Source organism: Alligator mississippiensis, chromosome 14 (genome assembly GCF_030867095.1).
Source record: "Alligator mississippiensis isolate rAllMis1 chromosome 14, rAllMis1, whole genome shotgun sequence".
In the NCBI taxonomy this organism is placed as follows: domain Eukaryota; kingdom Metazoa; phylum Chordata; order Crocodylia; family Alligatoridae; genus Alligator; species Alligator mississippiensis.
In genome coordinates, this window is record NC_081837.1 from 25269199 (window position 1) to 25291118 (window position 21920).

General features: G+C 50.6%; 1 protein-coding gene and 1 long non-coding RNA gene across 2 annotated transcripts in view; one reads left to right on the plus strand and one right to left on the minus strand.

The window, feature by feature from the left end:
* The window catches only part of TMEM132E (transmembrane protein 132E), a 222899-nt gene that overhangs the window by 53719 nt on the left and 147260 nt on the right, over positions 1–21920 (plus strand). The window lies entirely within an intron of this gene.
* On the minus strand, positions 801–21468 carry LOC109284490 (uncharacterized). Its single transcript, XR_002091968.2, has 3 exons — positions 21198–21468; positions 8607–8703; positions 801–1394 (listed from the first exon to the last, which is right to left on the minus strand). It is a non-coding gene; the product is annotated as an uncharacterized LOC109284490 (long non-coding RNA).

Genomic DNA, 21920 nt, shown 5'->3' on the forward strand with positions numbered 1-21920 from the left:
TTCAAAGAGGGAGGGCGGGGGGCTCACCTGCTGCTCTGGATAACAATGCAGCAGCACTGATCAGAAGCAGAAAAACAGGGTGTGAAACCCACTCTGGGGGGGTTTCCAAAGCTAGTCTCAGCCCCCTCTCCCCAGGGCTGCTGTCCTCATCCAGTTCCCCTGGTATGAAGGAAGCTCAGCTCACACTTCTCAGGAACGACATGCTCCCACTCCCCACAGCCTTCACGCCCCAAGTCATACCTTTGCCAAAATCCCATTTTTCTGATCATCATTTCAGCTCGGCTGAAGAGATCAGCCAAGAGACTCCACTTCCAAACTCATTGCTGTAGCCCGGGGGCGCAGCCTTTTTTTGGTAAGCCTGCCAGGAGTTAAAATACAAAGTATGAGATAGCACCACTCTAATAATCAGCCACTGCCATTGCCCAGGGCCATGCAATCACATTGCCACCAGGACATCACAACAATTGAATTCGGTAACACCTGCTCCAACAGCACCCACAGGGTCAAATCCTCAAGCCAGAGGTGAGGATTGCTCTTAGTGAGTGACAAAGTTTGGAGTATTCAGAGGAAGGCACCTTGTGTAGGAGGGACAGGGATCTGAAGGCACCTGTTTAGCTCTTGGGAAAACCCCAGCACAATGAACTTGCCCTGAGTTGTGCAGAGTCAGTGGCAGAGCTGAGTAGTGGAACTCCAGATGTCCAGCCTGAACCTTCTCTCTAACAATTTGTGACCGTTATTCCTAATAACCCTGGGTGGTGCCTGGGGGAACAGAGTGTTGGCTACAAATGTCCAACTCGGGATCCTTAAAATTCTGGTTTATTAGGTAGATTGAAACACTGTAATGAAGTTAAATCATAAACCTTGGGTCTGGTCCCCACACACACACAAACACAGTAGCGAGCTACAAGAGTCAGGTATACCTATCCCACGGGTGCTGGAGTCTGCCGTCAATGGCCAGTCGAGGCTTCTTTCAGCGTGGTGTTATCCTCCAGAAGGGGGTCGCTGGCTGGTCCTTCTGGCTGGACAGGTCGGGTGCTGGTCAAGTTGGAGATCAAGAGAGCACCACTGAGGGTCACTTTTCAGTGCTTTTTATCTGTCCTTGGCAGACTTTGGTGACTCCTCAGTTTTCAGGTTTGCCCAATACAGGGGTCATTGACCCTTGTGGGACTTCCCCCTCGGTGGATACTGGATGGCATCTGTCAGCCCCAGGGGTCGTCCGCATGTATGTGCAGGTTTGGGAGTCCGTTGATTAAGTTTAGAGAATTCCTGGTTGCTACATTGTCTCCTATTGATTTCTTCTGCTGGTTGATCTGTGGTTTCCCTAGGTGTTAATCGCTTCCTGCTACTGTGTTACGCATGCAATCACTGATTCACTCGCTCTTTCAGGAGCCCGCCTGATACAGGGAAACAGCATGATTCCTGCCCTTGTTAACATTGTTACAATGTATAACTTACTTCTGAAACTAAACACATTTACTTAAAAGGTGAGGAGTATAAAATATAAACTACAAGAGTAATGTCATGGCACACAAATAGATAAAAATACCAAAATACAAGGGGAGATACAAAATGCACACATACAAACTTTAAAATGCAATTCCTTATCTTAAAGTGAAAGAAAGAGGAAGGAAGAAAAGGTAGAAGAGGCAAAACATATCCAAGGAGGGGAGAGCAACTGCAGGCAAGAGGAAAAGGGGGTTTCTGCTACAAGAGCCTCCCCCAGTTCCCACTGGTCTCCCCTGGTGAGTCTGTAAACAGCCACCAGGTCCCCTCTCAGCCTTCTCTTGTGGAGGCTGAATAGGTTCAGGCCCTTTAGCCTCTCTTGGTAGGGCCTGCCCCACTACCCCTTGACTATGTGAGTGGCCCTCCTCTGGACGCTCTCAATGAGCCACATCCCTCTTGAAGTGTGGCGTCCAGAACTGGACGCAGTACTCCATCTGTGGCCTGACCAGTGCCACATAGATTTTGCAGGATTTTGCAGAGACATGCAAGAAGATGCAGTGCCGCTGGATTTTGCAGAGACATGCAAGAAGATGCAGATAATTAGAGGCAAGGCTCGGGTCTCCTTGTCCAGTCAATCAGTCCCTCTTTGATGGGGGAAGCAGTGAGCTTTCTGAAAACATTAGTGGATTGCATCTTTGCTCCCTGCTTTTCCTGGATCAGGGGAATTGGGGACACGGACTGGAAAACAAAGGTGCTGTTGGCCTTTATGATTTACTCCAGAGGGACTTAGTTCTGCTCCAGGGCTTTAAAGCCAGGATGCAAAGAGCTCAGTGGGGGCCCCATGAAACCCCTGATACATCCTATTAGAAACCTGTCTTTCCCTCCTTGAAGGGAGCAGTCTAGTGCCTGCCTGCTTTGTAATGCTCTTGTTAATGCATAGGTCTGCTATTACGAATGATCAAAGATGCCTCTGGTCAAACCTGGCCTCTGCCTGGTGACTTTGCAGTTCAGGAGTGTGGGGGGTGATGGTGCCGTCCTTTTCCTAGCAGCAGTCACTGATTCACGCCAAGGAGGAGGTACAGTGCTGGAGCTCTACTCAGCCTGTACAGTAGGTGCTAGGCTGTGTGGGCAGGGAGAGCTTTAGCTCCCCACTGCTCCTCCGGATCTTGGGAGTAGGACAGAGGCAGGGCAATTGCTTCTATTAACTCTTCGGCAAAAGGGACTGCTATGCTTGTTCAGGGGCATCTTCCATGCATGCGATGGGGACACGCAGCTGGTGCATGGTAGCTGGGTGCACCTAGCATGGTGAGTAGCACAGCAGGTGTGCATGCCTTGGGCTTCTTTGGTATACTTGGCATCCCAGCAGCATTCTTGTGGCATGTGTTCAGAGGCTCAGCATGTGCCGCATACCTGGGGGTATAAATAGCTGTACAGGTGTGATGTACCTGAATGACCTAGGAGTGCATTTGGCAGGTTCCTGGATTCACCAGGACTGCTTGACAGGTTTCACGGGTCTGACATTACATGTGTAGGGAGGAAACAGGAGCTCCACCTTTATCTCTGAGTTCCTGGCTGATGAGCCCTCCAGGAAGTGGGATCCAGCAGTCATGTCAGTGTGAGGTAAAAGCTGTGGGCTGCTGGGAAAAGATGGTCTTTATTTGCTCACACAAAACAATTTTAAAAAGGCAGTTTTCAGCTTGTTTTACAAACAGAGCAGCAGTGCTGAGTGACTGTCAGTGAAATATGGTTGGAGCTGCTGTGACATTAGGAACTATGTGGCAGTGCAAAGCCATTCTGCTCACCCCTGCCCCACCCCACCCCAGGAAGCTACACCCCCAGGGTCTCAGTAGTTGCAGTGCCAAAATATGGAAAGTTCAATCCTGCATCATTTGGCTCTGATATAGGCAGCAGGAATCAGCTGCTGCTTGGTTTCTCCATTGGATATCTTTAAAACTGCAGCTCTCCACCCCCCCCCAATTAGGTTGGGCTTGTTCAAAGGTGTAGAGAGCATGCAGTGAGGGATAGTGTGTTAGCTCTGGCTGTTGGGCGGTGAGACTGGGTTTCTGGGGCTGGTGAAAGTCCCTGGTTCTCTAGGGTCCTCTGGTATTGCAATGCCTGCTAAGAGAGAAGCCAGTGTTACAATACAGGCTCTCTCCACTGCATAGTGAGAGTGAGACCCTCCCTCCATGCTGACAGCAGTGCTGGTTGTGCTGTGTTAGCCTCTCCATGGGTTCTGTTTGGTCAGTACAGTTGCAGGGGTAGGCCCCAGCCAAGAGCAGGGCCGTACTTGAGCAGGGCCCCAGCCAAGAGCAGGGCTGTACTGCAGTTGAGGCTACACAGGCACAGAGTAAGAAGCAGTCCATTCCCCTGAGGGAATAACTAAGCAAAGGCAGGCAGGGAAACTGAGGCACAGAGGTGAAGTGACTTGGTTACAGTCCCCTGGCTGGCCAGTGACAGAGCCTGGAATATAACCACAGTCTTTTGGGTTCTCATGCTGGATGCCACTGCCTTGCTATCTCTCCCTCTTCCTCGGATTCCCTTGGCTGCCCTCAGCTGCCTTTCCCCTGAGGCTCACTGTGCTCTTTGCAGGTCAGTTCTCCCTTCCCCAGCTAAGTGTTACTGGCCCATGTTATACCCTGTTAAAACACAAGGAAAGACAGCCCCTCACCTGCCTGTATCACTTGCTTAACTTGTAACAGAGCAATGAGTACAAACCCTGCCTGCTCTGCTTCTTGCCTTGTGCTCCCCCTTTGGGCAGTTGCATCTTTTAGCTGAGGAATAATTCTCTCCTTAGGAGGCTTTCAACAGTGACAGGCTGAATCAGAAACCTCAGCACCAAGCTACCTAGCTCTCAGGCAGCATTCAAGACCCAGCACTTCATTTCCAAGCCCCCTGCAGTGCTGAACAGGACAGGGTAGTAGCAGGTATCTCTCCAGGACTCAGGAAGCAGAGACACGGAGGGGCTACATGACTTCTCCAAGTCCACACAGGCAGTAGGTAGCAGAGAAGAGAATTGAAGCTAAGTTTCCTGGACTCTAACGTAAGAGATAGAGGAAAGGCCGTAGCCCCAACAGCAATGATGACACTGACACTTTGCTTACTCTGCAGCAGGGGAATTGGTGTCATTGCCCCATTCTGCATGTGGGACAGGACCTGTCCCCAGTGCAGAGCCAAAAGAGGAACGCAGTTCTCCTGATGCCTAGCCCAGGGCTGCAGACACTGAGTGCCATCCCACTTCCTTTCCAGGAGCACTCTTTCTCTGATTTCTTCTAGGAGGGGCCCAGCCAGCTGGGAAGGGAGGTCACAACAATTGTTTTGGCATCTCTCACCATCAGGTTTGCACACAGCCTGTTGACTCTGGCGGTGGGGGATGGGAGATGGAGTTGGACAAACAAGGAGGACTTTGATTAATGGTGGGACAGATGTGGGAAGCCTCTGGGCTGTAGCTCATCAAAATGGGTGTGGGATGAAATGCTCTGTCCCCAGCCTTATCTGAAAGCAGCTCAGAGAGGCAGAGATTATTCCCCGATTTGCTTTTGTGAGTCCTGGATTCAGACACGTGCCTGTGTATGTGCGAGTCTGGGGATAGGGTATGAGGTTATAAATAGAATTGGGGGAGGTAGGAAAAAACAGATTTGATTGAAAGACACACAGCAGCCATGCAGAGATTTAAGCCTCCAGATGAGTTTTTGCTGTGTGAAGCTTGGTCTGTAAACTGGGCTCCCTCCTATTGGAGAGTGAAGAGAGCATGTAGAGACCCAACCACTGCCCCAGGGATGGAGCCTGCTGAGCATCCCACCTGAGCAGGATGAGACCTGAGGGAGTTTTGAGCAATGTGCTTTCTTGGGTTCCCAGTTCTGTTCTCACTTTACCTCCAGGGCAGATCTGGAATTGACTTGGTCAGAGTGGATCGACAGGGGTGTTGCTGAGAGCAGGATGCGGCCCGGTCTGTGTGAGAGACTGTGTACATACATGCAGGGCTGCTTTTTCTTTTTCATAAAGGGGCCTCATTGTCCCAGCTCTGTCTATATATTACTGTAAGCTCCTTTGGCACTTGGGAAAACAAGGATTCATTTCACAGCTTCAGCAAAAAAGCCTATTTGTTTTCTGGAGTGACCCAGAGCTTCCGACTCAACATTTGCCTGGCTTGGACAAAAGAAGGGAGTGAAGCAGACGTCCTTGGGAGCTAGTCCTCTGAATTATATCACCTTCAAAGTCTGGCAGGTTATTTAAATTCAAATTTGGGCCAACCTGATGCTAGCCACAGGCAAAGCAGGGGGCAAAAATAAAAGATTAAATACTTTTAGTTGTGTCTATGTGCAAATTGATAACCAAAAGCTGGCTTTATCGGTCTCTGCTGGGATTTCCACTCTCAAGAATTTAGCATTCACCTGCCCCAGCCTCTCTCCTTAATTTCTCAAATGACTGGTTTGAGAGGAATGCACTGCTATTTTCTTTTCCAGAGCGGAAGGTTGGGGGTGTGAAGAAGCACAGAGCTGCTTAAGATGCATGTTGTCCTCTAAACCACATCTGCACTACCTTCTGGCTGGGTTCTCTCCATGCTGGCTCCCGAACTGGTGTCACTCCATGAGGTGACATCAGCAATATTGACACAATGCTGTGTGGAGACTCAATTCATACAAGGTTCCTGCCTGAGGCTGGTAGAGTGTTCCCTGTTTTATCCATGTCTCCAAATAGGGCTGTATCTTTGAGAAAAAGTATGATAGCATGTGGGGCCAGAGCCAGGACACCTGGCTTCTCCTAACAGTTAGATACCAGGCAGGTCATTTCCTTCACCCATTGTTTTGTCTCTTATGTGCTGTAAGTTGTGTGAGGCAAAGGCTTGTGGGTACAATAGGGTCCATGGTTTGTACCACATCACACAAATCATCCTGATAATCTTTGCTCATTAAAACTGCTGTTGAAACAGAGCCAGGTCCTTCCCTGCAGCAGATGATCTTGGTCTGGTTAGAGCTGTGGATAGGAATTGACTACATAGAGTTTGGAAGGGTTGAATACCAGCAGCTCTCACTGCCTATGATCACATCTGTATTGGGCCATGGCCCTCCTGTTCATGCTGGCTACTCCTTACAGTAATTGTGCTATCCTGTAGCCCTCTGAAACAGGGACACTATTAGTGCTGTCAGGGCTGACAGGTGACTGCCAGGCACCTGCACAATGGTGAGGCAGGAAGGGGGATATACAGATAAACTGGGAAGGATTGTGGATGCACCCTGCTCTTCTCATGTGGCCATTATGTGCACCCAACAAGCCTCCTGCCTGGGGTATTCTACACAGCTAGAGCAGTGTCTGATAGTGATGGCTGCTCTGGAGCATTGCACTATTGCAGTATACCTCCACGTCTCTGCTACCTGGCTACAGGGGAGTGCTTCAGCCAGATATACATGGAGGGAAAGGCAGGTTTGTCGTGGCTTCTGCAGCTCTTGTCTATTGCCCTGTTGCTGGAGTTGTGCTGTCTCTAGCTTCATTAAAGGCAAGCCAGAGGTAGATGATCGAGGGCTGACCTGTTGCTAAAGACCAGCGTTGGTGACTGGCTCCATCAGTACCTGGCTAGGATCAACCATGCAGCCAGCAGAGCTGTGGATTTCCTTTGGCATGCAGCAGGTCCTACTTTTAACCTCATAGCTCCTCCTTCCTGGAGACCTCCATGGCCAAGGACAAAGTGCTGGGGAGGAGGCTTATACATGACTAGTGAGTGAATGCAGATGTGCCCTGATCAGACAGCTTTCCTGGGTCTGGTCAGGCTTCTGGCCTCTGCTGAGCCTGCCAATGAGACCAAGGTCATTACCCATCACCCACTCTTGCACACAGATGCACCTAGCTCTACGTAGAACAGACTGGGAGGCACAACAGCTTGTACAGAGGTCCCATGTCTAAGGTGACCAGTGATTTTTTTATTATCATTGTGCAGGTAACCCACAGAGACTGGATTAGGGGTCTGGCTATGGTCAAGGTCCCCAGTGCAAAACCTGACTATGAACCGGGGTGAAATGAGTTGTCTACCAGGGAGAGAACAGTTCCACTTGAAGGATGGTGGGACCTAAGCCACTGTGCTTTTTTAAGCCTTGTATTCCTGGATTCAGTTGTGTAGGATGGGGTGTGAGCTGAGGAGAGGCACTGACTGTGGGAGCAGGCAGGGGAGCTGCTAGAAGATAGAGGCTGGGGCTCAAGGCTGATGAGAGCAAGTGGAGGTGGATGGAGGGAAGAAAGGCTCTGATTTTGTAACCAGTACACACAGACTACCTGTCCAAAGGCCACAGAGCCCTGCCAGGGAGCTGCAGAGCAGCATTCCTGTCAATTCAGTTACATCCATGCTAGCATCTGGGAAGCTGCAAGATAGACAGTAATCTTGCAGCTCCAGCCTTTCTAACTCCCGGGAAGTCGTAGTGTATACATGAACCTGATAGCTTCAGCCCTTCTACCATGGGATCACCAATAAGCAACAAAAGCCCCTTCCATATCATAGCAAATACCTCTTCTGTTTGCCAGATCTGGGAGGCAGGGACCTACCATGTCTGGCCTGTGAGAAATGCTGTTTCCCTAGCCACATGAATTGAGGAGGGGGGGCATGTGGAAACAGGGACGGGGTTAGTCAGCAATAGGAAATGGTGTTGCCAGCTGTGCTATGGAGTATCCCACTGCCAGGCTAGAAGCAGGGAGGCTAGTGGGGTTGGAAGGGAGGTTCAGGTCAGACCTCTTGCCTGGCAGCAGGCCACGCCAAGGAGTTTTGTTCCTACATGTTAAACTTTCCAGTGATGTTTGCAGCTGGCTCAGTCCAGTCTGGGCATTCAGTTACCGCAGTGACCCAACTCTTTCACCTGCACAATGATTATAAATCACTGGTCACCTTAGACCTGTTGAGTTAACGTTGATGGAATAAATGGTCTTGGCAAGTCAATGGTATTAGTATGACCCTGTCACCTCACGGCATTAGACATTTACACAAGGGATGGGGCCTGCAGAAGGGAGACCTGGATATGCTTGGTTGCCATGGCAAGCAGTCAGCATTAAACGTTATGGTACCTTTTATTAAAAAATAAATAAATAAACCTCCATGAAAGCATTTGGAAGCTTCAATTCTAACAATATCCCTCATTGCCTTTCCCCTTCAACTGACAAGAGCTTTTATTGGGAAAACTCACCTGCTCCACAGCCTGTTAGAGGGCATTAGCTGTCCTGTCTGAGAGAAATCAGTAGCAGAGAAAGGGCTGGAGCTGGTGCTGAGGTTGGATTCTTGGCCTGCTTGAAGAAAAAAACAAGCCAGAAGGGAAGAGCTGTGTTAGAAGATGACACTTCACATGGTTTTATCAGCTAAACTGAGATTTGGCAAACTCATAGCAGTGAGGGACTGGTTAAACCATTGCTTTGAGCTGCCTTTATGGTCACAGGCTCACAAGTGTTGCAGATGATGTTGTCTTGGGTGGCTGAGCTAGACCCTTAAAACAGAAGGGAGATGCATTGGGGAAAGAGGAGGGGACATCTGTGTAGTGAGAGGGATGGAACCCAAACCCCTGCCCCAGGCATTACTCAGGCTGCTGGTAGAGGTGAGCATTTCTCTCTGGCATGGGCTGGTCAGGATGCCTCCCAATAAGGGTAGCAGAAACCCAGCATGGTAGGATGGGCCACAGGAAGTAGTGGGTGTGGCAGCCATGATAGTTTTACCTGTGGCAGATTAAGGTGCCATGTCTTGTATTGTGTCAGGGTTGACTGTGTAGTTTTACTAAGAGATTAAACAATGGGTTTGTATAGGATGGTTTGGATAGGGGCTATCATGCCTCAGGTACAGGGTTCAACTAGATGACCTCTCAAGGTCCCTTCTACCCCTACTTATAACTGTGACAATTGCTCTTCTCAGGCCTTCTGTTCCCCTGGACATCAGTGTCAAGTTAACCCACTCCAGAAAGGGGCGATGGGCAGAAGATCCCACTCTCTCATTACTGTGTCCATAAATTAGGCCTTATCTCCAGGACACAAGTTTTGATCCACTGATTTCCAGTCCTGTACTTCTCTTGTTTCTAGATGTGATCTCAGCATTATTCTTGGGTGGGATTGTGGCACCTGTGAGCTTGGACTCATCTGGGCTTTCTTCCTTTAACTCTCACAGATGTTTGTAAATGGCTGTGGCACCGTGGGTGAGAATCACTGCCATCGGTTGTTGCCTGTCTGCATCCTTCATGGGGTTGCTCAAGACAAACAAGCCTGATCCCCTGCTCCCTAGAGATGATGCACAGTAACAGCCACCTCCTGGGTTAGCTGCTCATCTGTTTACTCTTAATCCATGTGTAATTGATGGAATTGAAGCCCACTGTAAATTACTCTGGGGCATGTGTTTGCCTGTCTATGTCCTAAGGTGGCACTTATCTTTGCTGGAGGCATCAGCATGGTGCAAGCTAGCAATTTCCGTGCTGAGCTGAGGAATCAGAGCCACGGGGGGTGGGGATGGGGGGGTATTCTATTTTCTTCCTTTGTTGCATGGGCACATTTCCGACGTAAATGCATTTCCTGCTTTTGCAGCTGGTGGGTGGGAGGTGAAGGGCCCTATTGAACTAAAATGGCAGGGGTTAGAGGGGATGCATGAGCCAGCTAGCACAAGATGAAGGGGCATTTGGAGGCTCCAGTGCTTGCCGGCGCAGCACAGTGACGTTCTGTTTCCCCTCTGCATCAGGAAGCAGGTTCTCTGTAAGGAGCCCCTTGCTTTCTCACTCCCTAATTACAGGTTACTTGCTGTCAGCCAGGTAGGAATGAGTCCAGCCAGACTCATGTGCCTGGCTGAGTTGCAGAGAGATTGGAAAATAAGGGGCTAGTTGGGCCTAGAGTTGACGCAGTATCTTCATGGCAGCATACACCAGGTGAACACCCCTCCACGTGGCGCTTGGCACCTCTGCCAGCCACATGGCTGGCCAGGCTCTTCAAAGAGGCAGAGTGAGGAGGGATGGCATTGGGGACACCTGGAAGATTAGTTGAAGCTGGATCATAGTCTGGTGGGTACATATGATTGACAGCTGGTGCTTTATCCATCCCTGGCTACCCAGGCCAGTGGGTTTGCTTAGAACCCCCTGCAGCATCTTTCTTGTCACTCAGCACCCTTGTGTAACCCTTCATCTACCAGATATCTAGGAACCTACTGAATTCACAGCGAAAGTGGGCTGTATGGCAGCTCCTTTAATCTTGCAAGTTCTCCTGCATCCCCCCCCCCCCCACCATTGGTGGAGGGACCCTGCTGTGCACTCCTGATAAGCAGGGAGGTGAAAACCCCAGTTTGAAATACAGTGCCGTTTTCGCCTCCTGGAGGGCCATCTGGACCCCTCAGCCAGTCAGCAAAAGCGGGGGTGGGATGCATGGGGGAAACCTGCAAGATTAAAGGGGCTGCCGTGCAGCCCACTTCCACTATGAATTTAAATTTGGTGGGTCCCTACATATATCCTATCCAACTATTTAAGTTGGTCTAATAAAAGATATCAGATTCACCCAAAGAACCTTATCTGCCTATGTCCTTAGACCAACACGGCTACAACCTACACCCCTGTACATATATCCTATGCCTTTGTCTCTCTTTTTGCCTTGGCCTTGCCCTGAGCCTGATTCTGTTTGCACCCAGTGTTCCTGTTGTCTTCACTCCTGATCTAGTCCAGTGGGAGATAAAGGTCCAGTCTTATATGTTTCTCCTTTGCCTTCATTGCCAGCCCATCATCTTTTGATTTTGTTAATTCCCCTGCCACTTCCCACTCAACCCCTTGCCCCTCCTTGTTTGCCTGTCCCCATCTGCTTGGCTGGCCCCTCTCTGCTCCATGACTAATGCCTGTTTGCCAACCCTGATTGCCAGTGCCGCCCCTGTATACAGCACATGTCTGATAGATAGCTGAGCAGTCTCTCTTTCCCCCCAGTGCAGGTCGGATCTTAGTTCTCATTATACTGGCCACAACTATTAATCTTTTGGGGGCCTTTCTTGTACTGTAGTTCCTTTTCTCTTTTACCCGTACTGTTGGAGATTTTGTAAAGCAAAACAAAAACCCAGGGCAGAATCCTTCTAGAGAGAGGGCTAAATTCCTGCTGTGGTTGTGGGAAGCAATGGAGCTCTGCTGCTTTGCTTCCTAGCTCAGGATCAGTCATGCTGGAGAGCTGATTGTTATGAGACGAGATGTTATCTTCTGATGCCAGCTAAAAACTGTAATTCCTCAAGTGGGAAAGGTGACTGAAGTGGAAGAGAGAAATGGATCCACTTCCTGACTGATATTAAATGTTCTGTTGTCTTCCCCATGAGTGAGGCAATGTTGTATGAAATAAAAAAATCACTGAATCTGAATGTTAATAGCCTTGGCAGCAGGGGAAGCACGGCACTGGTTCTGGGGCTGGTACATCAGTGTTCTGACAATATGTTTCATGGCTCGTGTAACACCCTATTCTTTCTTCATCTTCCCTTTTCCCTTTGCCTTTTGGTCCATAATCAAGGAATAACTTTACATGTTTCATGCTAAAACATGCTGAGAAAGATGCTGCTTGCTCCCTGTGGCGGGCTGCTGACACCAGCGAGCTCTCATCTTCCTGCCAATCAAATGTCTCAGATCTGATTGGTGTGTGAGGTCAGAGCATGGATACCACTGTGGGTGCTTTCTTTCTGGGCTGTGGGCTGCAGTGCTTTGGGGCTGGGGTGCTGTGTGGCGTTGCAGCTTGGTGAAGAGCAATCTTCACCTTCCCCCTGTGTTTGGGGCAGGAGGGAGGGGGGGGGGGGGTCTTCCCACAGTCTTTCAGGAGGGAAGTCAGGTTTCTAATCAGGGAGCTTCTGTAAATTGATCTCTTCAGCTCTGCCATGGATCTAAGCTCACTGCACACAGGACAGTTTGCAGGACTAGGAAAGGCTTTCAGCGCTAGATCCTCTGTTGGTTTCAACCAGCCATGATCTGCTGATGTGGATTTATGCCAACCCAACCTGAGAGCAGTAATACACCCTTCCTCCCCATCTCAATAGTTAATGGCTGTTAATAAAAGTGGGTCCTGATGAACACAAATAGCCAGTTGGCTGGCTTGTTAGTGAAAGACAAAGAACAGTACCAGACTGAGCAGTCAGTGACATGAATGAGAAGGGGTGGAGAGTCCTGGCACTCAGATCATCCTTTGGGCTCTGCAGCACCATCCATCCCCTGGCCACAGGCACTTCCCAGTCACAGGGTAGTAACAGGGGGTCCCAACCCCAGGAGTACTACTGCATGGCAATGGGGTGTCCCATCCGCTGCACTGGGATAATGGTCCTCATACACATACTGTAGTATGGACTGCTGCTAGGGAAAGAGGATATCCAGCTACCCATCCCCTTATGCATCTCTCTGTCTGTCCCCCATCCCTTTGGCATCTGGTACCTAACCTTGCTTCCTGCAGTCTCATGGGACTCACAGGACTTGTGACACAAATGAGGATTACCCAGGAGAGTGCAGGCCTCAGGCATGGACCTATTGTCACTGATCTGTACTGGAATTTGCAGGAGCAACACAAAGTAGCACAAAGTAGTACTGTACCCTCCTTGAGTGCCACTCCAGTCCCCTTCCCCTGCTCAAACTAGCTGCTCTGCTTTCTGCTCCCTGTCCTATCTGCCACTGTGCTGCCTGTCCCCTCCGCACTCTGCCACATGCCACACACAGAGGATGCCTGTGCTACTTGTGACATACATGCTACAGGTTGGCAGGCCCTACAGCAGCACGTGCCTGAGTGTGCCGAGAGCCTGTGACAATAGCTATGTGAAGAATGATCTTTGAGAGAGGAAGTGGGGAAGGGGCAAGGGCAGGGGGCAGAGTGCCATGCCTTGGATAGCTGTGATGTGGCTGTGAACAGGTGGGATCAGAACCCAGGTTGGAGGCTGCTCTGCAGGACCTTGAGTGAGCAGAGGTGGATGGCAAAGGGATGCTAAGCATAGGCACCATGTTACATGTATGTGGCTTTGCTGAAAACAAAGACCAGGCAGCATTAGCATCAGTTGCAACTGGGTGAGGTTCTAAACCTGTTTGACTGTCAGCTTGGTTTGCCAGCTCATCAAACCCAGCATGGAAGCCTGTGCTGTGTCCCAGCCAGGTGTGGAAATCCCAGTCTATGGCATGTAATAGCAAAGGGAAAAAAAAAAGAAAAAAAATGAGGGGTTACAGCCAGGGCCTTAAATCAGTAAGCAGCCAGCTGCTGGGCTGAGATGGATAATAAAGTAACTCCCTCCCCGTGCATACTGGCATTCTCTCCCGCCAGCCCTTCTGATGAATTTACGGAGGATTTTTATCATTATGTCAGCTCAAGTAATTGCTTTACAGACAACTCTTACAACTTGCTCCAAATGGGTGCAGCTGTTACCCAGGGAGAGACTGGACTTGCCCTTCAGGAGCTGGCTGGAGGTTATGAGAAGTGGGGGAGGGGCAGTGAGCTGGGCAGGAGGCAGCCATATGCTCTGGCAGCACCTCTGAGCTTGGGCCAAGTCCTTAGCTGGTGCAAATATGTGCTGATTTCCACTAGGCACAGATCTGCCCCACAGAATCCAGTTGAAAGGGGGCAGAGGCCATACTAGACCACAGGTCTCTAGTGGAAAAAATTAATAAGCTAAAAGAGCAGCACGTAGGGTTAATCCTCCAAGTCAGGGGTGTCAGACACCTGCAGGCTTCTCTCTGGCCAGACAAATCACCTCAAGATCCAGCTGACTGGAGGGGGAGGGGGGCTAACACTACTCCAGCTCTTACCCACCACCAAATTTCTGGTTTTCTCCATTGTTGGTTGGCAGCGTGGTGTTAACCCCTGCATGCTGGCTGTACCACATAGCAGTTCTGGCAGTAGCTCCCTGGTCCAGATCTGCGCCACCAACTCATTTGAGTTCGAAGCTCCTGCTCTAAGTAGTGTGTGTGGTGGACAAACCAAACGGTTAAACAAACTGCATGGGGAGTCTGTCAGTCAGTCCATCCATCTGGATTTTCTGCACTAAGCTGCAGTTTACAACTCTGTAAATTCCCAATAACTGCTGAGGAGTTGCTTCAGATTTCTACCAGTAGGACATGCCAGCATCTAGGCCTTTATCCCAGTAAAGATCAGGACCCCATTGTGTTGGGCCTATGCACAAAAGATACCCTCTTCCCTTGGTGTCCAGGACTTGGATGGCTGAGGCAGGCAGAGGGTGGAGGAGCACAGCAGAATTTCCTTACAAAGTTGGGAAGCTGAGACCTGGAGAGAGCAGTGATGTCCCAGGTCATCTAGGACCCCAACGCCTGCCTCCTCCCCTGCAATCCGTGTCTGGAGTTAATGTACTTGGGGGTCATGTTCTGGCGATTGCCTCTCTGCAGAGAAGTCACCACACAGGCCCTGAGTGCTTCCCCAGTGCTTCTGGCCCAGAGTGCTGGGTGCCCCATTGCTGCTTGGCACAGGGAGAGCATGAGCTGATGGGCAGTGTGCTGCCTGGGCCTGGGCACCTCATTATATCCAGCTCGGAAACTGGACTCCTGGGGGACCTAAGGCAAATCCCTTCCCCTCCGTGCCTCAGTTTCTTCACATGCACTACTGATTTCCTTTGCTGTATGCTTTGAGATCCCTGCACCATAGAAAATCTAGTTGGTATTTATCACTTCCTCTTCTCATATAGGCCTCTGCCCTGGGACTGCCAGGCATGGTGACTCGGTGCCAAACATGGGCACTTCCCAAGGACAAACTGATTTGCTGGGGTGCTGGGTGTGCCTGCATTTGGCTGTAGGAGCTGCTTTGCTTCCTAGCTCAGGACCAGGCCTGCTGGAGAGCAGATTGTCATAAGATGAGATGGTACCTTCTGATGCCAGCTAGAAACTCTTAATTTCTCAAGCGGTAAAGGTGACTGAAGTTGAAGAGAAAGATGGAGCCACTTCCTAACTGATATGTCTGTTGTCTATAGAGATGAAAGGAAGTCAGGGTGCCCTTTGGTATGCTTAACAGAAGGAGGCTCTTTTGAGAGCAGATCCTGATCCATCTAGTAGGCAGCCTGTTCCACCCTGCTGGAGTTCCTGCAGACGGCTTACACCCCTGTGTCTGTAGCCCCCCATCATCTGAGTCTTAAGGCAAAGTCACCACAAGCAGTGAGGGGGAGAATGACATGCTGGCCTTCTGTATTACCAGCTTTTCAGGGGTTCAAGTAGTGTGGACTAGGATCACAGTAGGTGCTGAAGGGTCCAGACGCAGCTGTTCCACTAGAGGGGCAGTGTTACTTGCATGGGTACGATTCCCCGACTCGGATGGACACAGGCTGCCCAGGCCCCATGGGGCTTCCATGTCACTCAGACAGCTCTGATGCTGGCTGGGCTCTGATCTGCGGGGGGCTGCTGGCAGAGAGGTTTTCCTTGCATTCAGCAGCTTCAGGCGATATCCTTGCTTGGGCTGTTTATCCAAACAAGTCCCCGCAGTGTTGGCATGCAGGACAGGGATCAGTTGTAGAAAGCAAATAGTGTGGTGAGGTTTGCCGGCATCCGCCCTGCAATGTGCATTGGAGATGTTTACTCTGCACTTTAGCTGCTTCCATGTGTGCTCTTTGAAGGGCGGCACCGGCTTTGCTCTGGAATTAGGGAGTATTAATATGTAGACACAGTGATTGCCAGAGGCCTCTCTGTTCACCAGGCAAGTTCCAGTGGGAGCTTCCCCTGTCTCCTGCCTGCCAGGAGGTGTGGATTCTCCCTGCCAGACTGCACAGCTGTTTTGCTCCCTCCAGTCACTCCTTACTGGGTAGTTGCCAGAGGGCCAAATCCCAGGTGTAACCCCAGTGATTTGGAGTCAGTTGAAGTGAAAGGAGACCCGCCCCCCCACCCCAGCCAGGCATGATGATTAGAGGAATAAGACATGTTGGTTGCAGTTGGGGCTCAGGATGAGCAGAGAAGATTCCTGCCTAGAAGACAGGCATAGGGTAGGGAAAGGGTTTTAAACCAGTGTTTCTCAACCCATGTGTTGCGACCCAAAAGTGGGTCGCAAGTGTATATGAAATGGTCATGAACAGACTTTAAAAATGGATCAACAAATTTAAAAAATGGATTCTCCTTTAAAGGAAAAAAAACAAAGTTTGCAGGCTGTCAGTTCCAGGCTGCTTGGGGCCCCACCTGCCCCACACCCCCTGCTGCCCCACAAGGGGGGGGAGGGGGGGGAAGGTTGGACTGGCCTTCAATGTTTATCAATGGGTCCAGGTACAAAAAAGGTTGAGAACCACTTCTTTAAAGTACATGGATTCTGGGTGGATCCTGTGTGAGCTGGGACAGGGAGAGGACATTAGTGAGTCCATGCCTGATTGCTGCTTTGTGACCTGTGCTGGCCGCATAACTACAGCATATCTGCCAGGTGCTGTGTTGGTCTTGTCAGGTCTAAACCTGCAGCCTCTCTACTCTCTCTGCCCCCACTGCAGTTGAGGACATGCTGCCTGTCCTGCATGCTCCTGGGGGCTTTCACTTACCTCTGTGGCAGCCCTGCCCCTTGCAGGCTCTTCCTTGCTGAATCAAGTATCCCTGGTTCTTGGCCCCCAGAGGAGATCACTGGGGCACTGGGGGGCATTGCTTGGGTATTTGGGGCAGGCTAGTGCAGGAATGGGTGGTTAAATATGAGCTTATTATGAGCACTGGTATTTGGCCCTCGTACAGAAATGCAGAGTTTTTGGTGAAGCTTCCTGCCATCCCAGGGCAAGTCTTAGCCTTCTCCACAGCATCCTGTTTGCTTTAGAGGCATGTACCAGGCAGCTACAGTTGAACACAGTACACAGGGAAACAGAGGCAGGCTCAGCAAGTCAGGGTATAATAGTTCCTTGTCAGCTTGGACCTGGATACACCCAGAAGTATAGACAATATCCTGGGACCTACCCTGCTGTCATTTTAGTTATGCATGTGTGTGCATGTGCACATGAGCAAGAGAAAATGTGTAGATGTTTGTTCACATGTATAGGCATGCACTTGATGTATGTGCATATGTACGTACAGATGCCCCCACAGATGTGAGGTGTGTATATGTGTGAGTATATATTGCATGTGAGTGGGTACATAGTATGGACCTGTGTGAGTGGATGGTGTATGTGTTCATGTAGGTATGAGTGTGCACAAGTATGCATATGTGTGTATGTGCATATTATGCATAAACAGATGCATGAGTGTGCGGGCTTGTGTGCCAGTTTGCATGTACTTGTACATGGACACATGCTCATATATAGGCATGTCGTTGTACATGGACACATGCTCATATACAGGCACATGTGCCTGCCCGTATGGGTGTGTGTGTGCATATAAATGCCTGCATGCACTATGGCAGGGGTAGACAACCCCCGACATGTGTGCCAAAGTGTGGTACATGAAAGCATTTTGCTTGGCACACACTTCTTAGGGCAGATAGCAGGAAAGAGTCCAGGGCTGTACTGCCACAACAAGAATCAGGGTCCTTTCACAGCTCCCCTGCTGTTTCCCCTGGTATGCTAAAATCTTAAGTCACAGGTGTTTTTGGTACTTTGACCAAAAATATTCTCGGCCCCTGCACTATGGTATGGGCAGCTGCTGCATACTGGGCTGGAGTGTCTTTCTGAGCACTGCAGGGGTCACTGTTTGGTGCTGGGGGCAGATTTGCAATGATTTCCTGTGCTCCAGGCTTTCTAGGCAGTGTTAAGCTCAATTTTCCCTGGATACGATCCTCACCACAACCGTGAGGAAGATAAACAAGAAGAATTTGTGTCTCCCAGGGATTTATTGTTCCTTTAACACTGCTGTACCTACAGATCTCTGTTTCACAGGCCTGCTTGGCAGACCAAGCTTGGGGGCCCAGTCCTACATGTGCTGAGCCCTCATGGCCCAATGCTAAGCAATGGTCTGTCTCCAGACTTCATGGGCTCCCTGGATGGAATGTCTTTCTTCCAGTCTTGCAGCCTGCATTGTCTGTCCTAGAAAGTTTATTACCACGTATTGAAGGAGCTCATTGATTTCTTTTGGCCACGCCAATGCATTTCACCGGGTTCTTTTTTTGCTTAGCTTCCTGTGCTGCCACGCATCCTGCTTCATTCATTCCTGCTCCTTGTGGTGACAGGCGGGCACTTCTGGGCATTTATCGCAGCCCTGAACCTGTCCAAATGGTGTCCAGTGCCCACTGGGTTTGTGACTGCCCTCTGCGATCCTACCCTGTCCCAGCTGCATGGCAGCCCTGGCTTCTGTCCTGGCTTCTCCTAGGGCTGTGGGGAGGCTAATATTGATGTTGATCAGGCAGGGGTTGGCAGCCCCCAGCATGTGTGCCACAGCATGCCACACAAAGCCATTTTGCTTGGCACACCACAGCTGGCTCTGGCTTTGGACAGCCCCTGCCGTCAGCCGTGGAGCCTGGGCTGCTCCCAGCAGGTGGTGGAGAGGCTGCAAGCCTTGCTGCGATAGCCCGGACCCCGTGGTGAGTGTCAGGGGTTTTCCTGGAGGAGGCTGGGATGGTGGTGGCAGGCAGCCGTGAAGCTGCAAGCAGCTGCACTGGGGTCTGGAGCCCTAGTGTGGCTCATGACCAGCAGTGGCTGCACAAGTGCCTTGAGGCAGACAGTGGGGAAAGCGTTGGGGCTGTGCTGCCCCTCAGAGCTCCTCCACCGTCTGTTCCTGGCACACCAACTTCTTCCAAGTAGAGGTTGCAGGTTTTTTGGCACTCAGCCCCAAAAACATTGCCAACCCCTGATGTAAATATTTTTTTCCCCAATGTTCTTTGCAATGCCTGTGGTGCTTTTCCTTCCAAACAAATCTTTGCCCGCCAGCATCTGTGTCGGAGGCTGGACTTCAAAAGCAACCATACAATGCCAAACAGGTGTGTGGAAAAGGGACCCTACCTATGATGCACAGTGCTGACAGGAACTGCAGCAGGAAGGTTCCCAGCACTGCATGGGTTAAAAACCCATCATCCAGGAGACACAGGTCTATGTTCAGGATGAGCAGAGCTGCATGGAAGGATAATTTAGCAGGGATAAAATACTCAGGTATTTTATCAGCCAGGTAAAATACTCAAGTATTTTATTTCCCCCGCCCCCCCTTTCCCCCCCCAAGTCAGTTGAAAAGCAGAAGAGAGGTGTGTGGGGAGGGGAACTTCAGGGAGCTGATAGAGAGGAGACCTCTAATGTCCAGCACTAATCCATGGCTCTCCTGTTCCACATTAAACATGCACAGCCTTCATCTCTTAATCCCCAGAAGGGAGAGGCAGTGTAGGGACCCCCAGAGCCTCACTGAAAAGAGCCATGGGCCAGGCCCCAGCACTGGGAGATGGCTGCCCTGATCCACCCAGTGCCTGGGTTGTGCTGCCCCTGAGTGCCCCCCTTGGCTTGGTGCTTCATGTGAATGCAGCTGGCTTGGATGCCTGAGAGGCAAAACTGGCTGCAGCTGTGTGGGGAAGGGAGAAGTGATTCTCAGATCACTGCTCCAATGATCTCCAGGTCCTGCTCCAGTGGGAAGGCTGCCTTTGGTTTTGGTGGGGGTTTGCATCAGGTTTGGCTCTTTGGAAGGACTCAGTACCCAGAGCCAGGCCAGATTCCCCAAAGGCCTTGGGATATTAGGTGCATGCTGGGTGCTAAACTGTGTCTCTGGCTCTAGCTGTGGGGGCCAGGCTGAGCCTTGTGGGGATGGCATCTCTGGTCCTGGCCATGGGTGCTGGGCTGGGTGGTAGAATCTGGGCTCGGCTGTGGGTACTGAGCATTGCGGGAGATCTAGTCCTACAAGAGGTCATTAAAGTCCTTCACAGCTCAGCACTGAGGACTTCATTATGTAGTAACCCTAAGCTGGATCCTATCCAAACCACGGATCCTTAGGGAACCAAAAGCAGGGGCCTATTTTCCCTGGCCCTCTGATGCTCCTGTCTTGGACTCCCTTTTCCATATCAGCCTACTTTTGGCTTTAAGCCCTGCCCCCTCCCTTGGCTGGGAGGACCTGCCATCTGTTAGCACTGACTCAGGTGCTTTCGCCTTTGCTAAGGACGCAAAAGCAGCCGGAATGCTGATTGCTGACAAGGAGAAGATTGCTTTCGGAGTAGCACAGGTTCTTTGCCCCGCTGATTGTGTGAACAGCCCCTCAGTTCCCAGTTCTTTTGGATCCCTGCATGCTTGGAGCAGCCTTTTGCTGGAACTCTTTGAGTGGCTGCTCTGTACGTCTGTGCCCCTTACATCCCAGTGGGTGCTAAGCCCTGCAGCCTGTCTGAAACTGGCAGAGCTGTGCTACAGAGGGGTTGCATCAATCCTCAAAGCTGCCCCTAGGGGAACACTGGGAGTCAGCCACCACACATTTGCTCTTGATTAAACACAGTTGCGGAGAAGACAATCTTCACCTTGCCTGCAGGATGTGCTCTGGCTCCTGGGCTAGAGGCACTCATGTGACTGTCACTGGGCTGTTGTGAAGGAGTGGGGTAAAGACTTGCTGAAACTGGTGAGCCTGCACTCAGGTTACACAGAGGTAACAGTTAAGTGCCTTGCTTGAATAGGAGGCATTGCCTAAACCACAGGCTGAAGAGAAACTGAGTGAGCAGATGGTTTCTGCTGGGGGCTGTATGCAAGTGAAGAGAGCTGGATTTTGTTTGGTGGAGGGTATGTGTGTGTGTGTGTGTGTGTGTGTGTGTGTGAGAGAGAGAGAGATCAGAAATAAAGTGTGCGGGCCAACCGGGGACGAGTCGGGGCCCGTTTTTGCGCACGCGGGCTGTGGCCAGCAGCCCGGGCATGCGGGGTCGGAGAAGACCGCAGCGAACTAGAATTGATTACGGACGCGTAGTGGTTGATTAAAAGATCGTTTACTTACACCAAAAGATGGTAGTGGTGTAGGCTGGACAGCTTTCCAGGCACAGCTCCGCTTAAATCCTTGTTGGAGGACTACGACAAATTCGGTTCTTTGGCCCCGGAGTTGTTTAGGCTCCGCGGGTTCGGCAATTCTTTCCCACGGAGTTGTCGAAGCTCCGTGGGCTCTGTTCGGTTCCCAGGCCCCAGAGTTGTTAAAGCTCCGTGGGTTCGAAAATTGGGTATATAGGAAAGGGATACGTCTAGGATTGTGCTCGGCGACGGGGAGAGGCCAAAGGCTATTTAGACCTCTGTTGCCTTTTTAAGAGAGGCGCGTTGGGTCTGTAAGTGTCCACATTGCTTAGAGATCTTCACACAGCACAAAGTCATCTCCTCCTCCTGGCAAGTTCTCTCTCTCTCTCCGACTTGGGCAGAAACCACCCAAGCCTTTTGTACGGCTAGCAAGCCAATAGCTAGCTGCCATGTGTGCCTATATTAGAGTTGTCCAATAATGTGGCACGAACTCCCATACAAATGGTGGGAATGCCTTTGCACCGTGTATCTCTGAGATGCAAAAGGAATGCACCATGCAAAGAAGGCTACAAATCTGGCGGGAAATTCCCCGTTGCACCGGAGTTCTCTCCCGCAGCAGAGAACTCCACCGTGCAAGAAAGCTGTAATTTTAACGGGAACATAATTTAGTGTTGCTGAAGCACACACAAACAAAAAACTCACAACTTTGGGTTGT